The 14,173-nt window shown below is 36.7% G+C and overlaps 1 long non-coding RNA gene across 3 annotated transcripts in view; it reads left to right on the plus strand.

Annotated features, from left to right (window-relative positions):
* LOC121038178 (uncharacterized) overlaps nt 1-12,576 on the plus strand; it is a 125,979-nt gene extending 113,403 nt beyond the window's left edge. For all 3 annotated transcript variants that reach the window (XR_005794201.1, XR_005794203.1, XR_005794202.1), the window contains exon 3: nt 12,463-12,576. This is a non-coding gene — a long non-coding RNA (uncharacterized LOC121038178). The remainder of the gene's footprint in view (nt 1-12,462) is intronic.
* The last annotated feature ends 1,597 nt before the right edge of the window (nt 12,577-14,173 follow it).

The following is a 14,173-nucleotide window of genomic DNA, read 5'->3' on the forward strand; positions in this document are numbered from 1 at the left end:
TATCAGAACCTCATGGGACCCTTGACAATTGTGCATGAGATCCTTGTGGGCAGAGATAAGCTGGAAGTTACTATAAACAAAGAGACTTCTGTTTGCTGTTGGAGCAGTAATCTGTGACTGGTGCTCCAGGTAGGAGGTTTCTGGTCATGCTCCATCTCTATGGTCTGTTCTGGTGATTAGGTGAAGACACACAAGATAAGCTAATCAAATTTAAAGATGTGGTAAATATTGAAAGGTTTTCATGTTGGAGAGAGATTTCATCTGTTCTGATTCTGAGTTGAGTTGTGGGAAATCAATTCCATTTTGGGCCGAATGATGAGATGTAATGGGGAGGGGCAGTGTGGGGACTGGTCATGGAATAGAACAAGGTGCTGTCGAGTGCACAGAACTCTGAGTGAGGTGAGGTGGGGAAGAATGAGAACAAGGCTCAGTCCTAAAAGGTGTGTATGGCAGAAGGGAGGTAAGAAAACAAGTCCCAGATGAGGAGTTCCACAGAGCAGGTGAACAAAACCCAAGGTACCCTAGTAGAGAGGATCAGTGATTTCCCTGGAGAATATGAAGGAAACTGCTAACCCCCAGCATACTGGGAACCAGACCTTTCTAGTATTTAGGGTCTTCTATGCCTGTGATAAGTCAGCCTGGCTCACTACATACTATTCATAGATATAGGGAGTATGGATACCCCAAACCTGTTCCAGCAATCACTAGAGATTCTGCCCTCATACTGTTCCTAATCAGTTCCCATCCTGATTCCTTCAAACGCTGAATCACTGTGATGTGAACCTTTGGGCTGAGATTTTGAAACTTGGCTTTCTTAAAGAAGTGTTTTTCAAAGTTGTTTGACCTTGACCCTCAGTAATATATATTTTCACATCACAATCCAACATACATACATTAACATATACATATATATAAAACCAAACCAAGAGTTTCATGAAACTAACCCTTATCACATTAAATGAACTCTAATGTAGTCGATTCCATTTCACTTAAAAAACTGCTAATCACAGCACAGTAAATTGATGTGCATCCCACTAATAGGTTGTGACCTATAGTTGGGAAAAAAATAGTGTTAAAAGATTCAGGCTTGACTTTTGCTCTTTTTGCTGTGAGGCTACTGTGTGGCCTTGGGTAGCAGCCTCTGACCTTTATCTCATGGAACCCAATCCCTGACACCAATCAAATGCCTAAATTTCTTCCTCACAGATGACCACAGATGAATGGGAACTTGCTAGGGAACCCAAACACTTATGACCCAAATAATTTGCATGTATTTCTTCATGTGATTCTCTTAATCATCTATCCATTTGAATATTTTTTATTTTTCAAATTGTTTTCATTTATTTATTTACTTTTAATATTAAATTTATTGTCACATTGGTTTCCATACACCACCCAGTGCTCATCCCAACAGTCGCCCTCCTCAATGCCCATCACCCACCCTTCCCTACCTCCCACCCCCCATCAACCCTCAGTTTATTCTCAGTTTTTAAGAGTCTCTTATGGTTTGGCTCTCTCCCTCTCTCTTTTTTTTTTTTACCTTCCCCTCCCCCATGGTCTTCTGTTAAGTTTCTCAGGATCCACATAAGAGTGAAAACATATGGTATCTGTCTTTCTCTGTATGACTTATTTCATTTAGCATAACACTCCAGTTCCATCCATGTTGCTACAAAAGACCATATTTCATTCTTTCTCATTGCCAAGTAGTATTCCATTGTGTATATAAACCACAACTTCTTTATCCATTCGTCAGTTGATGGACATTTAGTAAGTGTAGGGAACCCAAACATTTACGACCCAAATAATTTGCATATACTTCTTCCTGTGATTCTCTTAATCATCTTATCCATTTGAATATTTTAATTCTTCTTTCACAAATGAGGAAAATGAGGAGCAAAGATGTTGTGTGATTCATCAGTGGTTACAAAGGTAATAAGTGGGATAATTGGGACCCATAATTGTTCAACTATCGTTTCATAATGTGCCTCTCCTTGTACCAATGAGACTCATATCCACTAATCTCTCTTATAGAGCAACTCTGGAGCTTGAATTCCTTTTCTATTTTCCCTCTTGAATCTCAAACCCTCTCTTTGCTATATATGCCACTGGAGTAACTCAAGAATGAAGATTTTATGTAGCAAATTTTTTTTGTCTTGTACACATATGTTTGGTGACTGTCCTCAGTCCTGTGGGTAACGGTATATATAACCTTGTCTTATCCTGACAAGTATTTCCTAAGCAATATTTTGACTAATGCAAAAGGTGGCATCACAGAAGCAGCTGTCTGTTATGTTGTCTCCAATGACATATGCCAATCTTCTTCCTTATATTAGGAACAGGAGGTATATATGATTTATATCCTCAAGCCATGCCTCTCCGACAGGTGAAGTCTCAGTTGTTAGTATTTGACATATCCTTTATAAAGCCTAATGTAAGTACAGCAGAATGTGAATGGTAAAATGGCAGACAAACCAGGATCTGGTAAAATTACTTATTATCCTATATCTTCTTTTTTGTTTTAATGTTTTTATTGATTTTTGAGAGAGACAGACAGACAGACAGACAGACACAGTGTGAACTGGGGCAGAACAGAGAGAGAGGGAGACACAGAATCTGAAGTAGGCTCCAGGCTCTGATTTGTCAGCACAGAGCCGCATGTGGGGCCCAAACTCATGAACTGTGAGATCATGACCTGAGCCGAAGTTGGAAGCTTAACTGACTGAGCCACCCAGGTGCCCCCCTATATCTTCTTTATGGATGAAATAAATGTGCCAATACATGGAATATGGAGAGATCTAGAATTTTAGAGCTTCAATGATTTGTGTTCAAATTTGGGGTCAATGTCTTTGTGCTTTAAGGATATGTGGTGGTTGGGAACGGTTTTATTGCTAAAAAGGACATGAATAAGTAGACAAGATTGTAGAATTATTTCAAGAGAATGGAAGCTTGGTCACTTAGAAAAAGACAACCTTTTTTTCTAATAGAATGAATAGACATTTATTATAGACAATTTTGAAACAAAAAAATGTAAAGTAGAAAATAATATACCCTTAACACCCAAAGTTGAAATAAATGTATTGGCACATTTATTTCATCCATGAGTGTTTTTTTCAGTTAGTCAGAGAAAGACACATATCATATGACTTCACTCATGTGGAATTTAAGATACAGAATAGATGAACATAAGGGAAGGGAAACAAAAATAATATAAAAACAGGGAAGGGGCAAAACATAAGGGACTGTTTTTTTAGAGAGAGAGGGAGCAATTGAGGGTTGATGGAGGGGTTTTGGGTTGGGGGGATGGGCTAAATGGACAAGGGGCACTGAGGACGGCACTTGTTGGGATGAACACAGGGTGTTATATGTAGAGAATGAATCATTGGATTCTACTCCTGAATTTACCATTGCACTATATGCTAACTAACTTGGATATAAATTTCAAAAAATAAAAAAATAAAAATAAATAAAAAATATATACACATATGTTTGCAAAATTGGATCAAACTCATCATTATACTGAAATATAGTTCTGTACCTCTGCTTTTTAAAAAAAATTAACACTGTATAAAGAACTTTCCCCTATGCCACTATATATTCTTTGGAAATAAATATTTTAAAATTTATTCCTTCTTGGACATTCTGGCTTCTTTTTAGGACACTGAAAGTATAGTCAATATTGCTATGCTTTTACACACAAAATTGTGAAATCCCTACCTATAGGAAAAGCAATATGAGAAGCTGGAAAACGTTAAAAGCATAAACAGTTCATGTAAAAGCAGTGTTAACATTAACATTGCCTGCTTCCCGTGGTTTGACTTATGAGGGCTCTATAGGTATACTGTTTTGTTTTGCTTTTTGACAGCATAGGTATTTGTTTACTGTACATATATTTGACTTTGTGCAGCACACTTCCTACAAAACCTTTCCTTCTGTTCTCTGATTGGAATGCTACCCAAGTACCCTCAGTGATTGATGCTAGCTGATGATGCTGATCAATTAAACTATTGGTGTCAACTTTAGAAAGTGCACCTTTCATTAATTAGCATTTGTTGACTAATAGATTTCTCTTTAAATGTCATGTTTCCATAGTAAGATGTTTAAGTAAGATATAAAATGTTTCAATAAATTACTCTTTTTAAGAAAGTTTATTTCATAAAAAAGGGAATTTCCCCTACCTTTTCCTATACTGTATTACCATTCGCCTTATGACTCAGTGAAGCAGACACAATAGAAATCACCCTGGCCTGGGCTTAGTCTTTGGCATCCTAAAGACTGACACTCATGCTCTGGATCCCAGGACCGCCTGTGGTGGCTGCCCTTTAATTGTTTACTATGCCTGGAGACTTTTGTGCTTCTGTTTCCACCTAGTATTCCCCATAGAGATCTGATTTGCTCTCTGTGTTATGCTATTAATCTAACCATAGCACAGTGATTTTCGAACTATGTTCCACAAAGTACAAAGGCAGAGATCTCCCAAGCTACTACAAGTTTGTTAAATATGCTAGTCCTGGACCTTAATTCTAGAGATTCTGATGTAGTAAGTCTGGTATGGGGTCCACATTTTGAGAACCACATTTTGAGGGGACTAGGTCGTGGTAGGCAGATGAGTGGGCTTTAACAATCCTTCCCTATTTTCTACCAGGATATAAGTTTTTTAAAAAGCCTGAAAACAGCCTTTGTAAAGAATGCTGTGTTTATCCCACCCTAATATGACTTTCAGAAACTCAAAGAGACTTGAAGAAGTGACTCTATAACACACGGTAGTTACCAGCTGCTCCACTTCTGGAAAAACTGTAAAATGCTTTGTCCACTACTTCTTTCTTCCCCCTGTCCTTTATTTCTCAATGGTTGAATTCTCTGTGATGTGTAGGGGGATGCTAATGGGTATTTTCATGAAATGATTGATTAAAAAATTTTGGAGACACTCTCCCACTCTTGCATGAAAGGGGTATCAGAAGCCTTCCCCCTCACATATGGGGTTGGTACCTGAGACTTGAATACAATAATTGTGTTCCTACAATTTAGAAGATTCTGGTCACTTGAGGCTGATTGAGAGATTAACTGAATTTTGCCTCTAGAATTCATATGTTACTGGAAAAAAAATACAAGGTATGTTTAGAGCATTGAGGAAGACAGAGGCTGGGGCTTCATCCAGCTAGAAAACAGGTTGCTTTCTTGCTATCTGCTATTAGATGCTTGTATTTTTATCAGAAGGTAATCTGAAAACTTTATCTATAACCTGCCACAAATTAAAGGATTTATTAACAAGCTGATACAAAAGTACTTTCGTATAAGAACATTTATATTATCAAGATTACAATTGATCAATCTTTTGAATTATTAAAATGAATCATTTCACATTACAAGAAAACTCCTTTTTGTCTTAAAGATAAACCAAATTTTCTGATAATAATCAGAATAAGTAAAGGTTCAATTTAAACTTTATGATAACTAGTGTATATTTATCTAACAATAAATATATTTATCTGATAATGAATATATTTATATGACAGTGTAATGGCTAGCTGGTGCTTTGTCTTTTCAAAACATCCATGCCAATAGTCCTTCAGTTCTTTTAAGTGTTCTTTGTTAAACAGCTAAGGAAGAAGCACTTAGCACTTCTGGGAAGATGGAATAGACATACTTTCCCCTATTTCTTTGGTTAAATATAATACAAACCCTGGACAGTATATAGAAAATGCACATAAGAAGATTATGAAAGGTAGAAGGAAGAAGGCAGAACAGTTAGGAACCTTAGTACTCAAGGACAGCATAATGGTAAATTCCCTGGGTCTTCTTTTTGTCTCGTAAGTCTCATACTTGGAGCTTGATAAGCCAGTAACTTAGAAACACCAAATGCAGACAAAGAAATCTCCAGTAGAAGCTTGCTGTCTGTAGCCAGAAGACTAGGAGAGGGACAGTTTAGGAAGACAGAAAATTCTTATTATTTATTTAAGAAGAAAAGTTTTAGATAATAATTGCTCTACTCTAGTCAAACATCACAGAAAAACTATGGCCCTACCTTAACCCATACTGGAAAAGACTCTGACCTTCTTCACATTTTAACAAGGAAACCCCTTTGCTGGAGTGCTGTCAGAGGAGACCTAGTGGAGAGTTAGGACTTTCATCACTCCTCAGTGGTAAGGAGACCACCTTCCTGCCCCCATGGTATCAGTAGAGGTATAAATTATCTATATATAATGTAATACCTCGAGCAACCACTAAAAAACTCTATAACACTAAAAAATGTTTAAGACAGTCAAGAAAACAAATGGAAAAAGAACAAAGAGAAACAAAAGATATAATGGCAGCTTTAAGCCACAACATATCAATAATTACATTAAATGTCAATGGTTTAAATATACCAACTATAAGTCAGAGATTGACAGAGTATATTAAAAAACAGCCCAACTATATGATGTCTGTAAGAAACTCATTTCAAATATAATAAAATAGAAACATTGAAATTAAAAAGATGTATTATGCAGACATTAACCAAAATAAATCAGGAGTGGCTATACTCATGTCACAAAGTAGAAAGAAAAGAAAATATGGATCAGAAAGGAACGTTATATAATTACAAAAGGTCAGTCTCCCAAGAAAAGATAGTAATCCTAAAAGGGTATGCACTATATGACAATAGAGCTGTAAAATATGTGATGTAAAAATTGATAGAACTATAAGGAGAAATTGTCAAATCCACAATTATAGTTGGAGATTTCAGGACTCCTCTATCAATGTTGATAGAATAACTAAATAGAAAAATTAGCAAGAATATAGAAGAATTCAACATCATCATCCAAGAAAATCTAATTGACATTTATAGAAAGCTTTGCCCAACCACTGCAGTATATACATTCTTTCCAAGTGTCCATGGAACATATACCAAAATAGAACATATTTTAGGCCATAAAACAAACCTCAACAAATTTAAGAGAATAGAAGTCATAAGTATGTGCTTTGTACACACAATGGAATTATCTAGAAATCATTAGCAGAGGAATGACAGCAAAATTTTCAAGCATTTGGAAATTAAGCAGTGCAATTCTAAGTAATCCATGGGTCAAAGATTATATTGAAGTAAAAAGAAATTGAATTGATGAAAATGAAGATAGAACATAATAAAAATTTGTGGGGCATAGCTAAAACAATACTTAAAGGGGAATTTATAGTACTTAATGCTTTCTTTCATTAGAAAAGAGGAAAAGCATCTCAAAAAATTAAAAATAGAGCTACCTTATCACCCAACAATTGTACTACTGGGTATTTATCCAAAGGACACAAAAATGCTAATTTGAAGGGGCAAATGCACCCCAGTGTTTATAGCAGCACTGTCAACAATAGCCAAATTATGGAAAGAGCCCAAATGTCCATTGACTGATGAAAGGATAAAGAAGAAGAAGACGTGTGTGTGTGTGTGTGTGTGTGTGTGTGTATCTATATGTATATAAGTATACATATATATGTATGCATACCACCTCTTCATATATATATGTATACATATATATGTATATATACACACACACACACGAAGGAATATTACTTGGTGATAAGAAAGAATGAAATCTTGCCATTTGCAACAACATGGATGGAACTAGAGTGTATTATGCTAAGGGAAATAAGTCAGAGAAAGATACCAAATGATTTCACTCATGTGGAATTTAAGAAACAAAAGAGATGAACATAGGGGAAGGGAAGGAAAAATAAGATACAAACAGAGAGGGAGGCAAACCTTAAGAGATTCTTGAATACAGAGAACAAACTAAGGGTTGCTGGAGGGGTGTTGGATGGGGGGATGTTGGCTAAATGGATGATAGGCATTAAGGAAGGCACTTGTTGGGATGAGCACTGGGTGCTATATGTAAGGGATGAATCACTAAATTCTGCTCCTGAAACCATTATTACACTATATGTTAACTAACTTGGATTTAAATAAAATGAAAAACAAACAAAATTAAAATAAAATACTAACAATGATTCTAAGGAAAAAAAAAAGAGGAAAAGTCTCAAATCAATAATATAAGTTCTCAACCTCATGAACCCAGAAAAAAAGCAAAATAAGTCCAAAGCAAGCATAGGGAGTGGATAACAAAGATAAGAATAGAGAAATCAATGAGATTAAAAACAAAAGAAGAGAAAACTAATGGAACAAAAAGTTAAAATTGACAAATGTCCAGCAAGATTAATAAACAAAAAACAGAAGATGCAAATTACCAAGAGCAGAAATGAAACAAAAAATATTTTTTTAAGTTTTTACATTTTACTTATTGTATTTATTTATTTTGAGAGATATAGACAGAGGGAGAGAGTCAGCAGGGGAGAGGCAGAGAGAGGGAAAGAGAGAATCCCAAGTAGACTCCATGCTGTCAGCACAGAGCCAGATGTGGGGCTCGATCTCACGAATTGTGAGATCATGACCTGAGCCAAAATCAAGAGTTGGTATGCTTAACTGACTGAGCCACCCAGGTGCCCTGAAACAAGAAATATTACTAAAGGTCCTGCAAAAATTAAAAGGATAATAAAGGACTAATAACAAGTCTACATACATACATTTGACAATTTAGGTGAAATAGACCAATTCCTTGAAAAATACAAACTACCACAACTCACCCAATATGAAATAGACAAGGCCCAATATGAAGGTCCCTATAACTATTCAGGAATTTTAATTCATAATTAATAACCTCCTAAAATAAATCTCCAGATCCAGAAGTTTTCACTAGAGAATACTAACAAGTGTTTAAAGAATTAATGCCAATTCTACAAATCTTTTCAAAAATAGAAGAGAAGGGAACACTTGCAATTTATTTTGTGAAGCCAATATACCTGATACTAAAATCAGACAAAGATTGTGCAAAAAAGAAAAAGAAAACTATGGACCTATTTGCACTATGAATATAGACATAAAAGTCTTAATAGAATGTTGGAAGGAGAATTTGGCATTCCATAAAAACAGTTATGCACCACAACCAAATGGGGCTTATTCTAGTTATTCAAGACTGGTTTAACATTTGAAAATCATATAATGTAATCCACCATATTAACAAGCTAATGAAGAAAAATCGCATGATCATATCAGTAGATGCAAATAAAAAAAAAACTCAACATAAAATTTTTTTGTTTTTAAATTTTAGAGTGTGCAAGCAGGGGAGAGGGGCAGAGGGAGAGAGAGAATCCCAAGCAGGATCAGCATGGAGCCTGATGTGGGGCTTGATCCCACAATCCTGGGACCACGACCTGAACCCAAATCAAGACTCAGACGCTTAACAGACTGAGCCACACAGATGCCCCCCAAATCAACATTTTTTTAAATTAACAAAAGCCCTCTCAGAAAAAACAGTACTAGTGGGGAATTCCTCAGCTTGATAAAATGAATCTACAAAATCCTAAAGCCAACATCAAAGTTAATAGTGAAAGACTGTATGCTTTCCCCCTAAACGTGGGAAAAAGGCAAGGATATGAGCTCTCACCACTCTTATTTAGCATAGTGTTGTAAATTCTAGCTAGTGCAAAAAGCAAGAAAAGGAAATAAAAGGCATACATATTGGAAATGAAGAAATGATATATCTCTATATGTAGATGACATAATTGTCTATATGAAAAATCCTGAAATCTGCAAAAAAAAGACATGCTTAGATAAATGGGCTGTGGCACAGAGAGAACTAAAATTCCTAGGGGATGTATTAGAGTGTCTGGGTCCTTTGGGTCCTTCGGGTTCTGCCTGGTTGCCTGACCTCCAAATCCAATAGCAGTTCCAGGGGTTTCTTTAACTGTGAAGTGACTACCTGGAGTGATCCCTCCTCCATGGAACCCACACCTTCATGGGCTCTTGAATCCTTCCTTGGGATTTAAGCAGACATTGGTCCAAATCAAACCGGTAGCACCCATAGCCCCAAATGATGCTGCCCTCTCAGTAACGGTGCATTTCTAACAGGAGATGAATGGTGGTTTTGAGGCAAGGGAAGGTATTTAATGTGTGCTCTCTGCCTGATTGCTTTTGAACCCTGGGGGTCTGGGCTCTTGCTATTTGTCTGGCTGCCCTGATGTCTTAAGCTTCAGGAGTGACGAGTACAATGTACTGGATTGGAAAGGTCAGCCTTGCCAGAAAGAGATTCTGTCCTTGTTAACATCTTGGCTTGATTAATCTCTGCTGTTTCTGTTTTTCCCTGCATTTTTTTGTTCACTGAATCTTTGGTTCATCAATTATTTTATTTACTGAAATTTGCAGGGTGGAGACAGAAGAAGAAAAGATTTTTAAACCTCGAATTCTCTCTGTTTGGGGTTCAGCACATGATTTTTTGATTCAGATTGGAAGTATTTGGATAAGGCCAAATTTTAATTTTCTCTTTAGTAGATTATCCTTTTTAATTTATCATTGCTAAAATTCACTGTAAGTTTGTGTGTATAAGGATTGCTTTGTATTGCAGAATTCTTCAGGCGTGAGTATGCTTATTTAGTCAATTGTCTTCAGTATCCATAATACACATACAGATATTAAGTCTTTCTTTTTAAGTTTATTTATTTTAAGAAAGACAGAGACAGCACGAGTAGGGGAGGGACAGAGAGAGAGAATCCCGATGCAGGGCTCAAACTCATAAAGCCATGAGATCATGACCTGAGTGGAAACCAAGGGTCAGACACTTAACTGACTGAGCCACCCAGGCGCTCCAGTATTCATTTTTGATGGTAAAGCTTCCTAGGATGAAGAGTGGCATAGCTGTTCATTGTGGGAAGTTCTGGTTGGTGGAAAATAAACTTCATTTCTGTAACAATAAAACACCAAAGAAAATAACCACCTGTCATACTTATTTATAAACTACAATCCCTTATAGGATCTTAAACAATAATGAAAAGAAAAACAGAAATGAGAACTTGCCCCTCCAGAGAGTTAACTTTTTTCACTCTACATTCCCTAGCCGGAAGCCTCAATTTTTTAATCGTGAGTTTTTAAGAAGAGCATCATTTTGCATTTCCTGGACAATATATCATGCAGTGACTCACAGAACTGGGGTGTACAGGGCAGGCACATCAGGTTGCTCTACTGAGAACAAGACGGCATGATGTCACAGAGTCATCTCCGTGTAATGCGTCATCCACACAATATTACCAAGCAGTTCTTGGCTTGAGTCTGAATCTCAGAAGATGCTGCAAAATGCTGGAGGGAAAAAAATCTGTCTAATGGGATTGTCTACTTCACGCATAAAATAAAAATCATTTTGATCCTTTGGAGGTACCTTTATTCCCAAAGGATCCCAATGTACTCGGCTCCTGCCCCAGGAGTATTAGTCATACATCTCTGAAACATCATCTCCTCTGTGCTAGAAAAGACAGGCCCCCTCTGAGGCAGCCTTCTCTGCAACAGGTTTTATTTTGAATGGGATATTAAATAGTATTTCTAAATAAATGATGGGTAATTATACGGTGGCAAAATACAGTTTCCCCTGTTGGAATTTGAACAAGACCTTTTGGTTAATAATCCTCCTTTTCTTAGAGGACTGTATGGTTTAAGAGGAAAGTCCCTTCTTTATTGCAGAGAACATAGTGTGAGTTCACAGGGACTTGGATGGGGTGAAAAGGTCAGAGGAAACAGGTGAGAACAGTTGAAGGAAAAGTAGACAGTAGTCAGTAACTCGGAGAGGAAATCAACCAGTAGGTTTAAATGGATGAGAAAGCTATTAGGTCATTGCCTATAGGAAAATAATGTGTCACGTGTTTCAGAAATGTTTGTTAGAATTGAATTGGCCATCAAATGGCAAAGTACAATTTCCTTTTGAAGCTCTTAAATGTCCAGCTTCTTGAATATGGAGAGTCTTTAAAAGACCATCTGCTACATCTTTTGTATTCAGGTTAAATTTAAAAGCATCTCAGCAAGATGAGTATCTACCCTACCTAAAAAACAGTTCCTGGGAAAGAATACCAGAGAACAAAAGTTAACATATTATCTAACCTAAATTCCTCAGGTTTCAACTAAAACCAGGCTCTCCTTGTTCTTTGTTAAATGAAAAGTAGCTTCTCGCTGTGTGAAAGCCATTCCTACATTTGAAAGATATTATTGTGTGGCTCTTTGCTAAACTCTAATTCCATTTCCTTAAAGGTTTTTCTAAGTTTGTTTCTTAATTCTGACTGTGAAAATTAATAAGAGGTTCTGATACTGAATGGGAAAGCACTTGAAACCTGCCAGAACTTCACTTATTTAAAGCACTATTATCATTATTATTATTATAACTATTATTATTATTACTATTATTGTTATTATTTTGTATTCATTCTAAAGAATCCACAGAGCCCTTCATAGAGAATATGACTGAGGGCTGAAGAACTTGACCGCATATGAAGGAGCCAGTGTAATCTTTGAATTTTCTTGTCTGTGTAGCATAAGAATCAGAGACATGTTGTAAACTAACTATAGGAAGTGTAGCACAAAACCAACTTTGATTGAATTGGGCTTTCAATTTTTGATAGGTGGCACCTGCAAAGTGCATCAGACACAGCATCATTGGAGACTCTTGCCAACACCAGTTCTCCTGGTCCAGTCACCAGTTGTGACGTTTCAACATGGCTGCTCCTGTTTTCCTCCCAGCGCTGGTACCAAATGGCTGTCCCACAGGTACTCTTTCCGGCAGTGGTTAGGATCAACTCCTCATGGAACAAGCGCCATCACTCCATGGGTTCAGGTTTGCCAGGGTAATGTTCCAGAGGCTGTTGATTTCCTCCTTTGTAATTTGTCTGTGATCCACATAAGTTGCACTAGGTGGCTGGTAGTGTCTGGCTTTGGCTTCTTTCTCTTGTGTGTAAATAACTGTGTTAAAGGTGACACCACATGTTAATTTGGCCAATTTTAAAACTAATTAAAAGAGTACAGTTATTTGTCCAAATAACATATAGTCATAAATTAAAAAGCCCGGTGCCTAAATATGATAAAATATAATTTTTACTAATTTATACTCACTTCAGTTTCTACTAGGGCTAATCCTGATTATAAGAGAATATTTAAAAACCATTCAACAAATTGCTTGAAGCATCCTTTGCTACCATGTACTATGCTAGGCATTGGGGTTGCAGTAATGAATAAGATAAAGTTGAAATTTGTCCCCAGAGAGATGATAGTATGCAGGAATGTGGTCTTTTTTAGGGATTGGAAACCTTCTCTGGAATTGCAGCTCTTTAAGGATGTGTATGGTGCCTGGTGTCTGACTGTAGTTCCCAAGAGTTTCAGAGCAGAAAGTGTGCTAAAACCCTTGTAAGTAGGAGAGGAGTCAAAAATTAAAAATGGACCAGGTGAAGGCAGGCTTCCAATGGTCTGCTTCTAGTTCTCAGAAGATAAGTGTTGTGTGATCCTTTGTTTCCCTGTAATGAAGCAAAGAAGAGAAAGGAAAAATGTGGGGTCATATCCACAGCATAAAGTCTCATGATTTCTTTTTTTTCCAGAGGGCACTTGCCCTAGTAGCTTCTAAGTCACTTCAGCTTTCCCTCATCTTTCATTGGATGACCGGCTTAGTTTCATATAGTGATCTTCTTACCTACTTTTTTCTGATTCCATGTAATTTTTATAGTGTATCCTCTGAGGCCACTTACTTATATTTTAAAATAAGTATCTATTATAAAATATGTTCATTAAAAATTTTACATGTTCATGAGATTTGGAAAACACAGGTATATAGAAAAAAGGAAAGAAATGTATACTCCCACTACCTAAACATACCCACCATATGTGTTGTGGTGAACTGTCTGCCAGACTATATTTTAAAATGTGAAATCATAACATATATTATGCATTCTTTGGTTCCCTTTGTCATTTGACTTAGCATTTCATCTTAAGCCTTTTCCATAGTATAACATTCTTTTCAGAATCCTTGTTTTAATTATGTCAGTATTCCATTGAGTGAAGTCACCTTATTTTAACTATGTTCTCTCATATATAGACTTCCAGTTTTTCATTACAAACAGTGCTAAAGTGAATATTGCTGTGTACATTATTTTAATCTAAAGCTAAGAAGATATCAGTTTATATAAAAACTAATTCATCAAGGGGCACCTGGGTGGCTCAGTTGATTAAGTGTCCGACTTCAGCTCAGGTCATGATCTCGTGGTTTGTGAGTTTGAGCCCCAGGTTGGACTCTGTGCAGACACCTCAGAGCCTGGAGCCTGCTTCAGATTCTGTGTCTCCCCTCTC

This window comes from Herpailurus yagouaroundi, unplaced genomic scaffold (genome assembly GCF_014898765.1).
Source record: "Herpailurus yagouaroundi ecotype Mexico unplaced genomic scaffold, PumYag 165, whole genome shotgun sequence".
Taxonomy (NCBI): Eukaryota; Metazoa; Chordata; class Mammalia; order Carnivora; family Felidae; genus Herpailurus; species Herpailurus yagouaroundi.